Raw genomic sequence first — 4,520 nt, 5'->3', positions numbered from 1 at the left:
AAAGAGTGTTTAGCAGGGGTTTGGCAGGTACCTACCAAAACTTGAGTTCTTCCCCAATACACCATACTACATGTAAGATGCTATTATTGCTAGTTGAAAGATACACAGTCATTTTAATGAGACTAGAGACTCTTAAAATTAACACTCAATCGTGCAATTGAAAGTAGAATGAAATTAGGTTAGGAATGAGGTTAGCCAAAATCCCATGGGAAAACCCGCACTTTGTTCTGTGGTTAGCCTTGATTTCATTTGCTAATAATGTGAATGGCTGTTGATGGTTGACTCCATAAAATGCCATTTCCTTTGAGGTGCAGGTTTCTGTTGGCAGGAACAGTGTTTTGACCTGCTATGATTTCTAGGTTACCAATGTTTAAACGGCTGTTTTACAACAAGCAGTGATGCTTTTAWTTTGTGCTTATATTTTTGCAGCTTACAGATAATGCTTTGATCACATCTTGACACCTATTACTTTTGTAGTAAGTGTAAAGGCCCTTCCCCTGGTTCAAATATATRTTTTTTGCATACTTCTACAAGTTAATCTATGTAGTCAGTAGCAGTGGTATAAAGGAATTGTTCAAGATACCACATCATTCAGAAAACCCTTGTTAAAGCATCAGGCAGCTTGGTATAACAGAATGAGAATATAGGGTTGGAAGTGAGGATGTTTCAAGGCTAAACCYTACTCTGATTTCTCACAAAAAGCGTGTGCAAATCCTTTCCTTCTGACTGCATTTTAACATCTGTGTAGCAGAGGCAAAATTTACTACCGAGAGATGTTCCAAGATTTAGTTAGTAGTTGTAAAACACTTTTCAACAGAGTGATAAAGCTATTCTGAAGCTTAATAAGCTTCAGAATGCCAAACACTACATTATTCCTTCTCCTCCAGTGCTTTAAATAGCTAGAAACTATTCTATTCAGAAAAGATATTTCAGGATGATAGGAGGGTTATTTTATTATTTTCTTGTTCCTATCTCTGTATTAGTAGAGAAAAGACATTTACCTTCTTTGGTTTTTATGTAGCAAATATACTTTAATGGAGCTAGACAAAGCATTCTGAAACGAGATGGGATAGATCAGTCGAACTATTTTTTGTTTAAAATGTCTCCTCTCTCCTARCTTAGGACATTTAGCCTTTGGATTTCTCAAGATACCACATCTGGAAACAGCTAGTAACAGTGAAACAAGCCCCACCAAGTGGTCTTATAAAATGGCAGCAGCCTCCAAAAGACTTTTTGAACTCAATAGGCAGCATTTCCACAGAGATTTCTATATCCTAGGATGAAAACACAGTACTTTTCTCTGCCTCCCCCCCATAAAAAAAAAAAAAAAAAAAATTTAAGTTAAACACACTTAATTTTTCCTTTTCTATAGGTAAAGCAATAAATAGGTAATAGTGCATTAGTGTGCTGATAGGCATTAAATTTACTCAAAGCATCACTTAGAAAAAAAAAGGTTTGATGGTGTGGTTTAATTTCTATGCAAAGTACTGAAAGACAACAGTGCCACCTGGTGTTACTGCTGCAGCAGAGTTCTTCAAACGCGATCTAGTGAAAGCCATCCCTATTTCTTGCATCATTAAAAGCAAAGTTTTACTAAGAGCCTTTTAAAACCATTAATACATATAAGAACTGATGGCCWAGGAAGAGAAAGTCCCTGGCCACACAGAGTGGCACTCTGGAGTCAGATTTAAATGCACTTGATCAAGGTTTATATCCCAAAGCCAAACAGCTCCCAGGGCTTGCAGTGAAAATTTGTTCCACTCCCATTAAGGCACTTTTGCTATTAGATTCCYTTTAGTACCATATATTCCAAGATTTCACTTAGGCACAACAACAATTTATTTCCAGCAAACACCACCATGCCCCAGCAATCTCCAAAGCACCACACAGTGCGGRTGAAAACAGTGAATGCTTTTCCAGGCAACTGCAGGTGTGAACATGTGAGACAAACTAGTACTTTTTCAAGGTAACTGCAAGCATTAAATGGGGAAGCTGCTCAAGGGCTGCAAAGCAGGCAAGCAGCGCTTGCTATAGCCCAATACTCGAGCAGAATGATATTAAACTTTATTCAACCCACAGAGGGTCTAATGCAGAAGCTTTCGACACTTTCTTCCTAAGTGCTTAGTTTACACAAAGGGATGTTTTCCCTTTCTGTGGCTGTTTACAAAATGTACTCCCCTTCATGAGGAAGCCACAAGTGCCTGGCTCTGGATGAGCAGCTCGTCAGGGAAGGGAGGCTGGGTGCTGAAGGCAGTGGACACAGAAGTAGCCGCTGGCAGCCGGCACGTGGGTAACTCACACMGCATGAAGCACCCCCAAAACTTGAATCCTTTGTGGGAGTGGATGAYGAGMGGGTGGAGAGCTTGTGGGTAAGGGTTAAAGGGCAGGCCAACGTGGGAGACACTGTGGTGGGTGTCTGCTACAGGCCACCTGACCAGGAGGAGGCGGCTGATGAGGCCTTCTACAGGCAGCTGGARGTTGCCTCACGGTCGCAGGCCCTGGTTCTCATGGGGGACTTTAACCACCCCAACATCAGCTGGAAAGACAGCACAGGGAGGCACAAGCGGTCCTGGAGGTTTCTGCAGTGCGTCGATGACAACTTTTTGACGCAGGTTGAGGAGGAGCCGACGAGGAGAGGTGGGCTGCTGGACCTCRTACTAACAAACAGAGAGGGCCTTGTTGGAGATGTGAAGGTGGGAGGCAGCCTTGGCTGCAGTGACCACGAGCTGCTGGAGTTCAGGATCCAACAAGGAGGAGGCAGGGCAGTAAGTAGCCTTGCCACCCTGGACTTCAGGAAGGCCAACTTTAGCCTCTTCAGAGACCTGCTGGGAAAGATCCCAAGGGCTAGGGCTCTAGAAGGAAGAGGGGCCCAGGAGAGCTGGTTAGTTTTCAAGCGGCATTTCCTCCATGCCCAGCAACAGTGCATCCCTGTGCGTAAGGAGTCAGGCAGAGGGGGCAGGAGACCTGCGTGGATGAGCAGGGAGCTCCTGGCAAAACTCCAGCAGAAGAAGGCAGTATACAGAATGTGGAAGAAAGGACAGGCCCCTTGGGAGAAATACAGGAACGTTGTCAGGGAATGCAGGGATGCTACAAGGAAAGCCAAGGCACGCTTSGAACTAAATCTGGCAAGGGATGTTAAGAGCAACAAGAAAAACTTTTTCAAATATATTAACAACAAAAGGAAGGTCRGGGAGAATGTGGGTCCACTAGAGAACGGGGTGGGTACCCTGGTTATGGAAAACATGGAGAAAGCAGAGCTGSTGAATGCYGCCTTTGCTTCAGTGTTTGTCAGGGGCAGCCCTCTAGAATCCCAGGCCCTAGGGACACATGAAGAGAGCCAGAGAGAGGAAGGCTTGCCCTGGGTAGAGGAAGAGTGGGTCAGGGAGCATCTAGGGAGACTCGACACCCACAAATCCATGGGCCCTGATGGGATGCACYCCAGAGTGTTGTGGGAACTGGCAGATGTCATAGCTGAGCCGCTYGCCATCCTCTTCGGAAGGTCCTGGAGAAGGATGGGGGTGCCGCAGGACTGGAAGAAAGCCAACATCACTCCGGTCTTCAAAAAGGGCAAGAAGGAGAACCCGGGCAACTACAGGTCGGTGAGCCTCTCCTCCATCCCTGGAAAAGGGATGGARCAGCTCATCCTGGCTGCTGTCTCCAGACACAYGGAGGAGAAGAAGGTGCTCAGGAGTAGCCAGCATGGATTCACCAAGGGGAAATCMTGCTTGACTAACCTGATCGCCTTCTATGAAGGAGCAACTAGCTGGATGGATGAGGGCGGAGAGGTGAATGTCATTTATCTAGACTTCAGCAAGGCTTTTGACACCGTCCCTCGCAGCATCCTCCTGGGAAAGCTCCGAAGGTGCAGGAAAGACAAGTGAATGGGGAGGTGGATTAGGAATTGGCTCAGTGGCAGGGTGCAGAGCATGGTAGTCAGTGGCGTGGAGTCCACTTGGAGGCCTGTAGTTAGCGGTGTCCCCCAGAGGTCGGTCCTCGGTCCGGTCCTGTTCAACTTATTCATTAACGACCTGGATGAAGGGCTGGAGTGCTCCCTCAGCAAGTTTGSTGATGATACCAAACTGGGAGGAGTAGCTGATAGCCCTGAGGGCTGTGCTGCCATCCAGAGGGAYCTGGACAGACTGGACAACTGGGTGGTGAGAAACCTCATGAAGTTCAACAAGGGCAAGTGCAGGGTCCTGCACTTGGGGAGGAATAACCCCGGACACCAGTACAGATTAGGAGTTGACCTGCTGGAGAGAAGCCCCGATGAGAGGAACCTGGGTGTCATGGTGAACAACAAGTTGACCATGAGGCAGCAGTGTGCCCTGGTGGCCAAGAAGGCCAACGGGATCCTGGGGTGCATTAAGAAGAGCGTCTCCAGCAGGTCGAGGGARGTGATCATCCCCCTATACACAGCCCTGGTGAGGCCACATCTGGAGCACTGTGTCCAGTTGTGGGCTCCCCAGTACAAGAGGGATGTGGAGCTGCTGGAGAGAGTCCAGCGCAGGGCTACGAGGATG

Source organism: Nothoprocta perdicaria, unplaced genomic scaffold (genome assembly GCF_003342845.1).
Source record: "Nothoprocta perdicaria isolate Ctin4 unplaced genomic scaffold, notPer1 scaffold_45, whole genome shotgun sequence".
Classification (NCBI taxonomy): Eukaryota; Metazoa; Chordata; class Aves; order Tinamiformes; family Tinamidae; genus Nothoprocta; species Nothoprocta perdicaria.
Note: the sequence above shows the minus strand (reverse complement) of the source record.